The following is a 17,831-nucleotide window of genomic DNA, read 5'->3' as shown; positions in this document are numbered from 1 at the left end:
CACCCAGATTCATAAAGCAAGTCCCGAGTGACCTACAAAGAGACTTAGACTCCCACACATTAATAATGGGAGACTTTAACACCCCACTGTCAATATTAGACAGATCAACGAGACAGAAAGCCAACAAGGATACCCAGGAATTGAACTCAGCTCTGCACCAAGTGGACCTAATAGACATCTACAGAACCCTCCACCCCAAATCAACAGAATATGCATTTTTTTCAGCACCACACCACACCTATTCCAAAATTGACCACATACTGGGAAGTAAAGCTCTCCTCAGCAAATGTAAAAGAACAGAAATTATAACAAACTATCTCTCAGACCACAGTGCAATCAAACTAGAACTCAGGATTAAGAATCTCACTCAAAACCACTCAATTACATGGAAACTGAACAACCTGCTCCTGAATGACTACTCGGTACATAACGAAATGAAGGCAGAAATAAAGATGTTCTTTGAAACCAACAAGAACAAAGACACAACATAACAGAATCTCTGGGACGCATTCAAAGCAGTGTGTAGAGGGAAATTTATAGCACTAAATGCCCACAAGGGAAAGCAGGAAAGATCCAAAATTGACACCCTAACATCACAATTAAAAGAACTAGAAAAGCAAGAGCAAACACATTCAAAAGCTAGCAGAAGGCAAGAAATAACTAAAAGCAGAGCAGAACTGAAGGAAATAGAGACACAAAAAACCCTTCAAAAAATTAATGAATCCAGGAGCTGGTTTTTTGAAAGGATCAACAAAATAGATAGACCGCTAGCAAGACTAATAAAGAAAAAAAGAGAGAAGAATCAAATAGATGCAATAAAAAATGATACAGGGGATATCACCACTGATCCCACAGAAATACAAACTACCATCAGAGAATACTTCAAACACCTCTATGCAAATAAACTAGAAAATCTAGAAGAAATGGATAAATTCCTCGACACATACACTCTCCCAAGACTAAACCAGGAAGAAGTTGAATCTCTGAATAGACCAATAACAGGAGCTGAAATTGTGGCAATAATCAATAGCTTACCAACCAAAAAGAGTCCAGGACCAGATGGATTCACAGCTGAATTCTACCAGAGGTACAAGGAGGAACTGGTACCATTCCTTCTGAAACTATTCCAATCAATAGAAAAAGAGGGAATCCTCCCTAACTCATTTTATGAGGCCAGCATCATTCTGATACCAAAGCCTGGCAGAGACACAACCAAAAAAGAGAACTTTAGACCAATATCCTTGATGAACATTGATGCAAAAATCCTCAATAAAATACTGGCAAAACGAATCCAGCAGCACATCAAAAAGCTTATCCACCATGATCAAGTGGGCTTCATCCCTGGGATGCAAGGCTGGTTCAATATATGCAAATCAATAAATGTAATCCAGTATATAAACAGAGCCAAAGACAAAAACCACATGATTATCTCAATAGATGCAGAAAAGGCCTTTGACAAAATTCAACAACCCTTCATGCTAAAAACTCTCAATAAATTAGGTATTGATGGGACGTATTTCAAAATAATAAGAGCTATCTGTGACAAACCCACAGCCAATATCATACTGAATGTGCAAAAAGTGGAAGCATTCCCTTTGAAAACTGGCACAAGACAGGGATGCCCTCTCTCACCACTCCTCTTCAACATAGTGTTGGAAGTTCTGGCCAGGGCAATTAGGCAGGAGAAGGAAATAAAGGGTATTCAATTAGGAAAAGAGGAAGTCAAACTGTCCCTCTTTGCAGACGACATGATTTTATATCTAGGAAACCCCATTGTCTCAGCCCAAAATCTCCTTAAGCTGATAAGCAACTTCAGCAAAGTCTCAGGATACAAAATCAGTGTACAAAAATCACAAGCATTCTTATACACCAACAACAGACAGAGAGCCAAATCATGAGTGAACTCCCATTCACAATTGCTTCAAAGAGAATAAAATACCTAGGAATCCAACTTACAAGGGATGTGAAGGACCTCTTCAAGGAGAACTACAAACCACTGCTCAATGAAATACAAGAGGATACAAACAAATGGAAGAACATTCCATGCTCATGGGTAGGAAGAATCAATATTGTGAAAATGGCTATACTGCCCAAGGTAATTTACAGATTCAATGCCATCCCCATCAAGCTACCAATGCCTTTCTTCACAGAATTGGAAAAAACTACTTTAAAGTTCATATGGAACCAAAAAAGAGCCCGCATCGCCAAGTCAATCCTAAGCCAAAAGAACAAAGCTGGAGGCATCACACTACCTGACTTCAAACTATACTACAAGGCTACAATAACCAAAACAGCATGGTACTGGTACCAAAACAGAGATATAGATCAATGGAACAGAACAGAGCCCTCAGAAGTAATGCTGCATATCTACAACTATCTGATCTTTGACAAACCTGAGAAAAACAAGCAATGGGGAAAGGATTCCCTATTTAATAAATGGTGCTGGGAAAACTGGCTAGCCATATGTAGAAAGCTGAAACTGGATCCCTTCCTTACACCTTATACAAAAATCAATTCAAGATGGATTAAACACTTAAAAGTTAGACCTAAAACCATAAAAACCCTACAAGAAAACCTAGGCAATACCATTCAGGACATAGGCATGGGCAAGGACTTCATGTCTAAAACACCAAAAGCAATGGCAACAAAAGCCAAAATTGACAAATGGGATCTAATTAAACTAAAGAGCTTCTGCACAGCAAAAGAAACTACCATCAGAGTGAACAGGCAACCTACAAAATGGGAGAAAATTTTCGCAACCTACTCATCTGACAAAGGGCTAATATCCAGAATCTACAATGAACTCCAACAAATTTACAAGAAAAAAACAAACAACCCCATCAAAAAGTGGGCAAAGGACATGAACAGACACTTCTCAAAACAAGACATTTATGCAGCCAAAAAACACATGAAAAAATGCTCATCATCACTGGCCATCAGAGAAATGCAAATCAAAACCACAATGAGACACTATCTCACACCAGTTAGAATGGCAATCATTAAAAAGTCAGGAAACAACAGGTGCTGGAGAGGATGTGGAGAAATAGGAACACTTTTACACTGTTGGTGGGACTGTAAACTAGTTCAACCATTGTGGAAGTCAGTGTGGTGATTCCTCAGGGATCTAGAACTAGAAATACCATTTGACCCAGCCATCCCATTACTGGGTATATACCCAAAGGACTATAAATCATGCTGCTATAAAGACACATGCACACGTATGTTTATTGCGGCACTATTCACAATAGCAAAGATTTGGAACCAACCCAAATGTCCAACAAGGATAGACTGGATTAAGAAAATGTGGCACATACACACCATGGAATACTATGCAGCCATAAAAAATGATGAGTTCATGTCCTTTGTAGGGACATGGATGAAATTGGAAATCATCATTCTCAGTAAACTATCGCAAGAACAAAAAACCAAACACCACATATTCTCACTCATAGGTGGGAATTGAACAATGAGATCACATGGACACAGGAAGGGGAACATCACACTCTGGGGACTGTTGTGGGGTGGGGGAGGGGGGAGGGATAGCATTGGGAGATATACCGAATGCTAGATGACGAGTTAGTGGGTGCAGCGCACCAGCATGGCACATGTATACACATGTAACTAACCTGCACAATGTGCACTTGTACCCTAAAACTTAAAGTATAATAATAAAAGAAAAAAAAAAAAAGAACTTACCAGACTAAATTCAAGTGGGTTCTCAGGGCCAGATACCTTTCTGGAGACTCTAAGGAAGAATCCATTTCCCTGTTCACTCAAATAATTGGTAGAACTCAGTTTCTTGTGAATGTAGGAGTGAGGTCCTTGTTTCCTTACCAGATGTCAGCTGAGGGCTATACTTGCTTCTAAATGCTACCCCTGCTTTCATTTTCATTGCCAGCAATGGTTGGTCAACTATTACTCACATTTTAAATGTCTCCTGTCCTTTCTCTGACAGGGCTACCTCGATGGCTCTTCTGCCTTCTTCCACTTTTAGGAACCCATGTGATTACACTGGGCCCATGGGGATTACTCAGAATGATCTCCATATTTAAGGCCTATTACCTTAATTCCATGTGTAAAGTCCCTTTGCCCAGTGACATAATATACACAGGAGTAACACCAAGAAGCAAATATAATGAGGGCCAAAATCCTGCCTACCACTCTTCCCTTTCAAATTGCCTTGGTATCTTCATATAATCAATTATTCTGATATGTGTGGTTCTTTTTCGCACTCCCTATTTTGCTCCATGGATTTTTATGTATAATCTCATGCCAAATAAATACTGTCTTAATTATTGCAGATTTATGGTAATTCATTATATTCGGTAGTTCAGTCCTCCAAATTTGTTCCCCTTTTCCAAAATTGCTTCTGTTATTTGAGGTCACTTGCAATTCCATATGAATTTTAGTATCATCTTGTCAAAACAATCTGAATTGAATTGAATCCACAAATAAATTTGGGGATAATTAGCATCATTATCAGTGCCTTTCAAATTATCAATGTTATATACTTCTCCATTTAGTCTTAATTTTTCTCCACAATTAAAAAAAATCATGTGGAGGTTTTGCCCATATGTTGTAAAATTTATCTCTAACTATTTTTTGATATTAAATGCTATGGCAAATGCAATTTTAATATCAAATTTTCTAATTGCTCCTTTTTTCTATCTAGATATATAATTTATTTTTGTGCATTGACCTTGCTAAACTTATCTATAAATTCTACTAGCTTTTATGTAGATTCATTGTTACATTCTCCATGCATGATGCTATGGCTTATATGTTTGTCTCCTCCAAACTCATGCTGAAATTTAATTACTATTGTGAGTCTTAGGAGATGAGAGCTTTAAGAGGTGTTTAGGTCATGAGGGCCCCAACTTTATTAATGGACTAATGGCTATATCAAAGCACAGCCAGAGGTTCTTGCCAGATATTAGAAACTTGATATTGGACTTCTCAGACCCAAGAGCTATGGGCTAACAAATTTCTCTTCATTGTAAGTTACCCAGTCTCAAGTATTCTGATATAGCAGCAAAAAATGGACCAAAACACATGATCATGTTGTTAAAAAAATGATTTTATATTATCATTTCTGATTTGCATTATTTTAATTAATTATTTATTTTTGCCTTACTTCACTATCTAAAATTTCCAGTACTGTGATGAATATAAGTAGTGCAAACTAGCATTTTGGCTGATTTCCAATTTCTACAAAAAATCATTTAGTTTTTATTTTATTAAATACAATGTTATTTATAGGAATTTTGTAGATGTCTTTTCTTAGGCTCAGAAATTTACTTTTCTAGTCTTTATAGACTTTTTATACTGAATGGATGCTAAATTTGTCAAATGCTCTTTCTGTATTTATTGAAATGGTCATGTTAGTTTTGTTTCTTTCTTCTGTTACTGTGATGAATTACATTGATTCATTTTCAAATTTTAAGCCAGCATACATTCTCAGGATGCACTTCATTTGGACACAATGCATTATACTTTTTATTTCCTCTCATATTTGATTTGCTGGAATTTTTTAAAACATTTGTCTGTATTCATGAAGAATAATTGCCTATATTTTTATTTTTGTAATATAGTTCCTTTTCATAATATTTTTGTCTTTTAAAAATATTTGTTAAGGTTAATTCTGGCCTGTAAAAAATATTAGGGATATGTTTCTTCGTCTGTTTCTGATAGATTGTGTATAGATTTGATATTGTTTCTTCCTTATTTTTTAATAAAATTCACCATTGAAGCCACCATCTAGGCCTAAAGGTTTCTTTGTGGGAAAGTATGTCATTACACATTTCAGTTCTGTAATGGATATAGGGTGATTTGGATTCTCAATTTTTTGTTGAATCAGCTTTTATAATTTGTCTTTTTCAAGTAATTTGTCCATTTCATCTAAGTTATCAAATATATTGGCAAAAACATTTTATTTGTTCGGAATACTCTCTTATCCGTTTACAACCGGTTGAATCTCTAATGAGTTTCTCCTCTCCATTCCTGATACTGCTGATTTGTATTTTATTTCTTTATTTCTTAAACTATTTAGCTAGATATTTAAAAATTTTATTGATATTTCAATTTTCATAAGAACCAGCTTTTGGTTTCCTCTATTATTTGTTTGTTTTCTATTACATGGATCTCTTCTGTTATCCTCATTGTTGCCTTTTATTTTAGGTTATTTTTTTCTTAGGTTCTACATTCATAAAGTGGCATTAGAAAACTTATAGGGCAATTAACTCATCTGCTGTCATGATAGATTAGTTTGCATTTTCTAGAATTTTAAATAAATAAGATCATGCCATATGTAGTTTTTTTGACTGATTTCTTTGATGAAGGCTAATTATTTTGAAATTAACCCACCTTTGTATATCGAACAATAATTAATTTTTATTTCTTCATAGAATTCCATCATCTGGATATACCACACTTTATGTATGCATTCCAATATTGATGTACATTTCGGATTGTTTTCAGTTCTTGGTTATTTCTAATAAAAGCATTGTGAACATTCTCATACAAGTATTTGTATGCACATTTGCTTTCATCTCTCTTGGACATATACTTGGGAGTAGAATGTATACATCAATTGGTAGGCTAATTGTGACTGCTAGGAAACTGTAAAACATTTTTTGAAAGCAGTTGTGACATTTTATATTGCCACCAGTAGTGTTTAAGGGTTCATATTACTCCATATTCTTACCAGTGCATGATATGGTCAGTCTTTTCAACTTTATAAATACTGGTTGGAGCGTAATCTTATCTCACTGTCATTTTAACTTTCATTTCATTAATGATTAATGTTGTTGAACATATTTTCAAGTGCTTATTTACAACCTGTATATCTTATTTGGTGAAAAGTTTGTTCAAATCTGTAACCCATTTTATTGGGTTGTTTGCATTCATACTATTTCATTCTGAGAGATTTCTTTCATACTCTGCATACAAGTCCTGCATCAAATATGAGATTTACAAATATTTTCTCCCAATCTGTAACCTGTATTTTCATTCTATTAATATTTCAATTTAAAAGCAAGATTCTTAATTATCAATATGAATTTATTATTTTTATTTAATGGATTATTTTATGTCATATGTTTCACTTTATTTGAAATTCTGAACCAGTGCATTTATAGCTTTCATCAAATTTGGATATTTTTAGCCATGATTTCTTCAAATATATTTTCTGCTCTCTTTTTCTCGACTCATTGGAGGACTTCAATAACATTTATATTAGGCTTATTGAAGTCATCTAAGAACTCCCTAGTGCTGTTTCATATTTTTCCCACTATTTTATCTCTCTGCTTCATTTTGGAATCTTTCCATATTACAAGTTCACTAATAGTTTCTCTCAGTGTCTAATCTATTTTAATCTTATCCATTGTATTTTATCTCAAATGTTTTATTTTTCAAGTTTAGGATTTCATTTGGATCTTTAGATCTTCCATGTCTCTACTTAACATGCTTAGTTTTTTCTCTACTTTCTTAAACATATGTAATATAGTGATAATAACTCTTACTGTCTTTGATTCCTAATTCTATCATCTCTATTATTTCTGGATCTGTTTATATTTACTTAGTTCTATCTTTATTATTGATTTATTTTTCTGCTTTATTGTTTAATTTTTTATTTAATGCCAAATATTGTCAATTTTACATTGCCAGGTACAAGACTTTTTATATTCCTATGAATGTTCTTGATCATTTTTTCTAAGATATAGTTTTGTTTTTCAGATAAGGTATGATTCTTTTAAGACTTACTTTTAAGCTTTGTTAGGTTGGATCAAAACAGCCTTAAGTGTATGGCTACTTTTGCTCCAATAATTAGGCAATGTCCTTATGAGTACTAGTCTTAATTTCTTGTGAATTATAAGGGTTTCTACCGGCAGGTGAAAACAGGTACTGTTCTTGGACATATGTAATTTTCATAAATCATTCCCTCTTCTCCTTTTGGTTTGCACATTTTGTCTCAGGTAGTTTTCTGCATATTCATGCACTAATCAATACTGAGCTGAAGACTCAAGAGGAACCCCAGAGCATTACTTTAATACTGCTATCACTTCTCCAGTATTCCATTGTGTGGACTCTAGCCTTTTCTACCTTTTTGGGTTCTCCACTCATCTCCTCAATTCATGGAGATTGTCAGGTTTTTCCTGGCTTCTTCCCCATTCATTTCAGTGTGGAACTTTTGTCTCCTCTCAAAGATCACTCTCCTCTGTTGCCTGATGTCCAAGGTCAGTAAAATAATATTTTATATATTTTCTCCAGTATTTTAGTCAATTCAGATGGGAGGGTAAATTTGCTTCTTGTTCTTTACATTTTGTTTGAAGTAGAATTTTTAATAATGTGGTTTTTGCTCAAATATAGGAAAATATATGTTTCATATATTTTGTCTAGTTTTCTCACTGTTAAATTAGGGAGGGAATTATGGGGAGAAGTGAAATTTCCTATCCATGATTTGCAATGTGTTTGCAGTATGGGTTGTATTTTTGTAGCAGTAATAATTGAACATGTAGGATTGGTAGATGGCTGAAGAAAAGAAATGACAGAAATTAAGTAAATGACTAATACAAGTTAAAAAGTATGATAAAATAGATGATGAATTCAGCTTGGAATATGCATAATTTGTGGTATCAATGACATACTGAGAAAATTATTCATCAGGAAATTGGAAATATAGGACTGGAATTTGGGAGAAAGGTCAGTGGCATTGCTTAAGGAAGAAAGAGAAAAGAAAGAAAAATGTTGGAAAATAGGCCGGGGTCTTCTTCATATTTGTAGTCATGGTACTTAGCATAATGTCTGGCATATTTTAAGTGCTCAGTAGAGGAATGGTGAGTAAAGTAATAAAAAGCAACAGAACTTCATTTAGTACAAAGAGGAAGGAAAAAAGTCAGAGAATGAATAATCAGAGGCAAGAGTATCCTCAATTCTACATTATTGGTAACAAAGTCTTAAAAGTTTGACTTATGAGCAATTTTGAAAATATCTATATTGCTTTTTATAAAATTAATGAACGTGAGAAAATAAAAGTAGTATTTTCTAGTAATCTGTGTTTTCCATATGCCGGCTGCAAAATAAATGGCAAGTGTGATGGTTAATACTGAGTGTCAACTTGATTGGATTAAAAGATACAAAATATTGATCATGGGTGTGTCTGTGAGGGTGTTGCCAAAAGAGATTAACGTTTGACTCACTGGGCTGGGAAAGGCAGAACAACAATTAATCTGGGTGGGCACCATATGATCAGCTGCCAGTATAGCTGGAATATAAAAAGCAGGCAGAAAAATGAAAAAAAGATGGGACTGACCTAGCCTCCCAGCCTACATCATTCTCCCTTGCTGGAGGCTTCCTGCCCTTGAATATTGGATCCCAAGTTCTTCAGTGTTGGGACTTGGACTAACTCTCTCTACCCCTCAGCTTGCAGACAACCTATTGTGGGAACTTGTGATTGTTTAAGTTAATGCTTGATAAACTCCCCTATATATGTACATATGTACTATTAGTTCTGTCCCTCTACAGAACTCTGATTCATACAGATTTTGGTACCAGGAGTGGTTCTAGAGGAACAGAATATTAAATATGCAGTCCTTTAATTGGTTTGGGCGCTTCTGGAGTTGGCTGCTTAATATAATTAGACTCCAAACTGCTAAGGACTCTACTTCTAATAGTATGGAGAACACTGATAGTCCTTGGCATGAACTGTTTAAAGAGTTATGCAAAATAAATGCATTTGACACTTCTGATTTGCCACTCATGAGAGGCAAGGAGTTTAGTGACTCTATACATAATACCTTTGACCATATATGGAGAACCAAAGAATATAAGGAAGCTGGTTGGTTGCTCCTAAGTTTAGTGGACAGAGTGATGAAAGAAAATGATTAACTCAGGGACACTATCTCCTCGCTTCAGAAGCAGATACTGGACCTCAAATTGGCTAACTTTGCCCTGAGTGCGAGTCTTATATCATGTAGAAAAATAGCTAAAATTGTGGAAAAATAGACACCAGATCTTATCATGTGAGTAGCTATCCTGCAACAAAGGGTGCATGCACAACCTCACCAGGTGTCTACTGTTAAAGTGAGAGCATTGATAGGAAAAGAACTGAACTCTGCAACTTAGAATGTGGATGTGTGGGAGGACCCTGATAAGGCTGGGGATACAGAGTTTGTAAACTCTGATAAACCTTTTTTTTGCAAGAGGAAACAGCTTCCTTATCCCCAGTAGTGGCAACATCTTCAGAACGCATGATGCCATCAGTCTTTCCACCTTTGTCTGAGGAGATAAAACCTGCACTACCTCAGGCAACAGTGATGGCCTCCCCTGAGGCAGTTGCCAGGCAAGATAATGTTGATTCTCCTCAGAAGCCACCCACAAAACCCCTGTTTGATTCCAGGCCTATAACTAGACCAAAGCCCCAGTGGACCCCTAGAGGTGAGGTTGACAGTGTGACTCATGAGGACGTGTGCTACACTCGAAAAGAACTGCTGGAGTTTTCTAATTTATATAAACAGCAACCTGGAGAACAAGTATGGGAATGGATATTAAGGGTGTGGGATAATGGTGGAAGGAACACAGAGTCAGATCAGGCTGAATTTATTGATTTGGGCTCACTAAGTAAAGACTCTGCATTTAATGTTGAAGATCGAGGAGTTAAAAAGGTTCTAATGGTTATTTGCTTTGTTAGCTGGAATATCGATTAAAAGATGGCCCAATGTGAGTGAGCTAGAAATGCCTAATCTCCCTTGGTTTAATGTAGAGGAAAAGACCCAAAGGCTTAGGGAGATTGGGATGGGGGAGTGGATTAGTCCCATTAGACTTAATCATTCCAATTGGGAGCGTCCATAAGATATACCCTTGACCAATGCCTTGTGAAATATATGTGTGAGGGCAGCACCTGCATCTCTGAAGAGCAATGTAATGTCTCTACTATGTATGTCAGTTTTAACAGTGAGAATGACAGTAACTCAACTACAAAACTTAAATACAATGGGAAAGAATTAGATCTCAAGGCGGCAGATGCCAAGTGGCAGCACTCAACTATCAAAGGTAAGGTGGGCATAGCTACCGTAATGGACAGCAGAAGAAAAAGAGCAATCAGAATAGTCTGACCCGTGTAGAGCTCTGGAATTGGCTAATTAATCACTATGTTCCTGGAAATGAAATTGATAGGAAGTCTAAATCATTCTTAATTTATATAAGCAGAAAACTTTCAGGTCGAATGGACAAAAGACAAATTTGAATCATAAAAACAGAGAATCATGGCCCCTCAATCAATTTCCAGACTTGAGCCAATTTACAGACCAAGAGCCTCTTGAATAAGGGCCTGTGCAGAAAACAGACCTTTCTTGGAGAAGGACAGTGGATTATCCTAAGCTTAGCCAAGTGGTGACTCCAACTGCAGCTCATGTACCAGATGTGGTTTCATGGCTTAAGCAAATTAACATATAGCTTGGTACCTGGTATGCAGCCATTGAATTGGCAAGTGCTTTTTCTCCATTCCTGTCCATACAGCCCGCCAGAAGCAATCTGTATTCAGCTGGCAAGTCCAACAATATATCTTTACTGTCTGAGCTTAGGAGTATATCAACTCTTGCCTTTGTGTCATAATTTTATTCTGAGAGACCTTGATTGCTTTTTGCTGCCACATGACATCACACTGGTTCATTACATCAATGACATTATGCTGATTGGATCCAGTGAGCAAGAAGTAGCAAACACACTGGACTTATTGGTAAGACATTTGCATGCCAGAAGATGGGAAATAAATCTGACTAAAATTCAGGGACAATCTACCTCAGTAAAATTTCTAGGGGTCCAGTGGTGTGGGGCCTGTCAAGATAATCCTACTAAGGTGAAGGATAAGTTGCTACATTTAGCCCTCCCTACAACCAAGAAAAAGGCACAATGCCTAGTGGGCCTATTTGGATTTCAGAGGCAACACATTCCTCATCTGAGTGTATTACTCCAGCCTGTCTTTTGAGTGACCTGAAAGGCTACCATTTTTGACTGGGGTCCAGAACAGGAAAAGGCTCTGCAACAGGTCCAGATTGCTGTGTAAGCTGCACTACCACTTGGGCCACATGACCCAGCAGATCCAATGGCGCTTGAGGTGTCAGTGGCAGATTGGGATGCTGTTTGGAGCCTTTGGTAGGCCCCCTTAGGTGAATCACAGAACAGGCCTCTAGGATTTTAGAGCAAGGTCCTGCCATCTTCTGCATATAACTACTCTCCTTTTGAGAGACAGCTCGTTGCCTGTTACTGAGCTTTGGTGGAAATTGAACGTTTGACTATGGGTCATCAAGTCACCATGTGACCTGAACTGTTTATCATGAACTACGTTCTTTCTGACTCATCAAGCCATAATGGAAGTGGTATAAATGTCATTGGGATCGAGCAGGTCCTGAAGGCACAAGTAAGTTACTTGAGGAAGTGGCATAAATGCCCGTGGTCTACACTCCTGCCACCCTGCCTTCTCTCCCCTAGCCTGCACTGGTGGCCTCATGGGGAGTTCCCTATGATTAGTTGACAGAGGAAGAGAAGATTAGGGACTGGTTCACAGATGGTTGTGAATGATATTCAGGCACCACTCAAAAGTGTACAGCTGCAGCACTACAGCCCCTTTCTAGGACATTCCTCAAGGACAGCAGTGAAGGGAAATTTTCCCAGTGGGCAGAAGTTCAAGCAGTGCACCTGGATATGCACTTTGCATGGAAGGTAAAATGGCCAGATGTGTGATTATATACTGATTCATGGGCTGTAGCCAATGGTTTGTCTGTATGGTCAGGGACTTGGAAGAAGCATGGCTGGAAAATTAGTGACACATAAATTTGGGGAAGAGGTATGTGGATGGATCTCTCTGAGTGGTCAAAAACTGTGAAGATATTTGTTTCCCATATGAGTGCTCACCAACGGGTGACCTCAGCAGAGGAGGATTTTAATAATCAAGTGGCTAGGATGACCCGTTCTCTGGACACCACTAAGCCTCTTTCCTCAGCCACCCCTGTCATTGCCCAATGGGCCCATGAAAAAAGTGGCCATGGTAGCAGGGATGGAGGTTACATATGGGCTTAGCAACATGGACTTCTACTCACCAAGGATGACCTGGCTACGGCCACTGGTGAGGGCCCAATTTGCCAGCAGCAGAGACCAACACTGTCCTCGATATGGCACCGTTCCTTGGGGTGATCAGCCAGCTAGCTGGTGGCGGCTTAATTATATTGAACCTCTTCTATCATGGAAAGGGCAGAGGTTTGTCTTCACTGGAATAGATACTTACTCCAGATATGGGCTTGCCTATTCTGCACACAATGCTTCTGCCAATACTATCATCTGTGTACTAATGGAATGCCTTATCTACTGTCATGGTTTACACACAGCATTGCCTCTGATTAAGGCACTCACTTTATGGCTAAAGTAGAGAGGCAGAGGGCTCATGCTCATGGAATTCACTGTTCTTATCATGTTCCCCATTATCCTGAAGCAGCTGTATTGATAGAACGGGAGAATGGCCTTTTTAAGTCACAATTACAATGCCAACTAAGTGACAATACTTTGCAGGGCTAGGGCAAAGTTCTTCAGAAGGCCATGTATACTCTAAATCAGAGTCCAATATATTGTATTGTTTCTCTCATAGCCAGCATTCATGGGTCCAGGAATTAATGGGGTGGAAGAATCACCCCTAGTGATCCACTAGCAAAATTTTTGCTTCCTTTTGCCATAACATTACATTCTGCTGGCCTAGAGGTCTAAGTTCCAGAGGAAGTAATTCTGCCACCAGGAGATACAACAACAATTTCATTAAACTGGAAGTTAAGATTGCCACCTGGACACTTTGGGCTCCTCTTACCTTTAAGTCAACAGACTAAGAAGGGAGTTACAGTCTTGGCTGGGGTGGTTGACCCAGACTATCAAGATGAGTAGATTATCAGTCTACTACTCCACAGTGGAGGTAAGGAAGACTATGCGTGGAATACAGTATATCCATTAGGGCATCTCTTAGTATCACCATGCCTTGTGATTAAGGTCAATGGGAAACTACAACAGCCCAATCTAGACAAGACTACAAATTGTCCAGAAGCTTCAGGAATGAAGATTTGGATCACTCCACCAGGAAAAAAAAAAAAAAAAAAAGAACCATGACCTGCTGAGGTGCTTGCTGAAGGCAAATGGAATACAGAATGGGTAGTAGAAAAAGGTAGTCATCAATACGAGCTACAACCATGTGATCAACTGCAGAAATGGGCACTGTAATTGTCATGAGTATTTCCTCCTTCTTTTGTTAAAACATGTTTTGCATGTCTAAACTTGTACTAAGAAAATAGCTTCATTTTATTTTACTTTTCCTTTATCATGTGACATAAGATTTATTGACTTCACTTCGACATTTAAGTATCATTAACTTTATGTAATAGTATTTATGTAATAGTATTTGCGTTGGGGATTGGTGCATTTGCAGTTGTATGAAGGATAATTGTATTATGTCCGGCATAATTATGACCTTATTTTTGTCTTTATTTGAAGATTATGTATGATCTCTGGAGATGTGTATGGACTCAAGTTGACAAGCGGTGAACTTGTGATGGTTAATACTCAGTGTCAACTTGATTGGATTGAAGGATACAAAATATTGATCCTGGGTGTGTCTGTGAGGGTGTTGCCAAAAGAGATTAACATTTGACTCAGCGGGCTGGGAAAGGCAGACCCACCTTTAATCTGAGTGGAAACCATCTGATCAGTGGCCAATGTGGCTAGAATAAAAAAGCAGGCAGATAAATGTATAAAAGACGAGAATGGCCTAACCCCTAGCCTACCTTTTTCTCCCGAGCTGGGTGCTCCCTGCCCTCTAATATCAGACTCCATGTTCTTCTGTTTTGGGACTTGAACTGGCTCTCTTTACAGCTCAGCTTTCAGACAGCTTAATGTGGGACCTTGTGATCATGTGAGTTAATATTTAATAAACTTTCATATATGTATATATGAACAGTATTGGATTTAATATAATAGGATATATATATATATATAAATCCTATTAGTTCTGTCCCTCTAGAGAATCCTGACTAATACATCAAGATAAATATTTTTCTATGCAGCCCTTACCTGACCCTTGTTGCCTATCAAATCAAGCTGCTTCATTATTGCATTTTCCTTCAAGTTCATAAGTGGAAGATTTAAAATACATATAGCATAAAATGTACTTGGCACTGACTTGTATGCCGTTAACTATTTTTTCATCATTGAAGTTATCTATGACTTTAGAAGCGTCTTTTCCAAAAAAAAGCATCAGTTCCAAATGAAAACATTGCTTTGCTATAGTATCAGCTATTTATGCACTGCCTCTGATTTGCTACTGAAATATAAGTGGGTATTGTTTAAATATAGAAAGATATTAATCCAGATAGTACTATAAATTGTAATTTTTTTAGGAAAAGATGAGTTATATTTCCAAGATACCAATATAATTTCTTTATCATTTTTAGCATAGCATCATTCATCTAATTTTTTAAATTGTAGCCTCCATATAAGCTACTTATATAAATTTTTTAAAAAGATAAATGTAACTTCATAACATATATAGGTTTCTAAGGAAAATGTGCAAAAAATATTCAAAATCTTTTTGAGTTAAAATTTTCAAATTCTTTTTAAATTTAGCTTTCTTAGTATGGATTGGGTAAATATATAAAGCAGAAAAAGATAATAAGAATATTGTCTTTCATGTGCCAAGACTTTTATCTATTTGTGATAAAAATTAGGCATTCATATACTTTTGGTTTCATTAGATTATTTTGTGATGAGGGTATATTTCACAGTAGGAAATACACTGATAGATGAATTAATGCATATTAAAACCAGACAATTTTGTAAAAAATATGTGTAGCTGGTTTACTTGTCCTCAGCCTTTTATAAAACTCTCATACTCAGGGAAACAATAATCATTTTACTCTAAAAACATTTGACCATGTCATTTCACTTTTCAAAGTCCTGCAGTTTCTTATCACTAATTTTGCAAAATTTATCTTATGGGTTTCTATGACCTCTTATCAGCTTTCACCTTCCCCATCTCATTATGCCACAATTCACCAACTTTATTTTTAGCTACTCTCTATCATGGTTTGCTCTTCAGCTAGGAAAACTAACTTTACATTCCCAATGTAACATTTTACTTTCTGTCTATCTCCACAAGTTAACAGTCTTTCAGAGATCACTCTTCCTAGCTATACTTATACTAGATTTCTTTCAAAATGTTGATTGAAAAAAGTATTCTGGCACAGAGATTTTTCTTTAATTAGTACAAATCATATGCATATATCCTGTATCTTCTAACATTATTTATACAGCTTGATCTTCATAATTGATACTACAAACTTATTTTGGACATGATTATTTTTCTTTGTTTTTTAATCTTTAATTTTAATTTTTGTGGGTACACAGTAGTGTATATATTTATGGGATACATGAGCTATTTTGATAAAGGCATGCATAGCCTAATAATCACATCATGGAAAATGGAGTATCCATCCTTTTAACCATTTATCCTTTGTGTTAAAAACAATTCAATTATACTCTTTGAGTTATTGTAAAATATACAATTAATTTATGTTAACTATAGTCACCCTGTTGTGCTATGGAATACTAGGTCGTATTTATAGTAATTACTTTTTGTACACATTCGCCATTCCCACCTTCCCCCTAACCCCTCACTGCTTTTTCCAGCCTCTGGTAATTATCCTTCTACTCTCCATTTCCATGAGATCAATTGTTTTGAATTTTAATTCCTACAAATAAATGAGAACATGCAATATTTGTCTTTCTGTGCCTGACTTATTTCACTTAAAATAATGACCTCCCGTTTCATCCATGTTGTTGAAAACAACAGGATATCATTCATTTGCATGGCTGAATTGCACTCCATTGTGTATATGTGCCATATTTTCTTTATCTGTTCATCTGTTGATGAACAGTTAGGTTGCTTCCAAATCTTAGCTATTGTAAACAGTGCTGCAATAAGCATAGGAGTGCAGATATCTCTTCCATAAAATGAGTTTCTTTCTTTTGGGTATATATGTAGCACTGGGATTGCAGGATTATATGGTAGCTCTATTTTTAGTTGTCTGAGGAACCTCCAAAAACTGTTCTCCATAGTGGTTGTACTAATTCACATTGCCACCAACACTGTAACACGGTTTCATTTTCTCTACATCCTCACCAGCATCAAATATTGCCTGTCTATTGGATAAAAGCCATTTTAACTGGATTGAGAAGATACCTCATTGCAGTTTTGATTTGCATTTCTCTGATGATCAATGATGTTGAGCACCTCTTCATATGCCTGTTTGTCATTTGCATGCCTTCTTTTGAGAAATGTGTATTTAGATATTTTGCCCATTTTAAATTATATTATCAGATTTTTTTTCTTACTGAGTAATCTGAGTAATTTTAGCTCCTTATATATTCTGATTATTAATCTCTTATCAGATGGGATGTCTGCAAAAATTTTCTCCCATTCTATGGGTTGTCCCTTCACTTTGATGATTGTTTTCTTTGCTGTGCATAAGCTTTTTAACTTGATGTGATCCCATTTGTCCATTTTTGTTGTAGTTGCCTGTGCTTGTGGGGTATTACACACACACAAAAATTTTGCACAGATCAATGTCCTGTGGATTTTCTTCAGTGTTTTCTCATAGTAGTTTCATATGATCAGCACTTAGATTTAAGTATTTAATTTATTTTAATTTGATTTTTGTATATGGCAAAAAACAGGGATCTAGCTTCATTCTTCTGCATATGGATATCCAGCTTCCCCAGCACCATTTATTGAAAAGACTGTCTTT

Source organism: Pan troglodytes, chromosome X (assembly GCF_028858775.2).
Source record: "Pan troglodytes isolate AG18354 chromosome X, NHGRI_mPanTro3-v2.0_pri, whole genome shotgun sequence".
NCBI classification, from domain to species: domain Eukaryota; kingdom Metazoa; phylum Chordata; class Mammalia; order Primates; family Hominidae; genus Pan; species Pan troglodytes.
The sequence above is the reverse complement of the archived record's forward strand: the minus strand, read 5'-3'. Positions refer to the sequence as shown.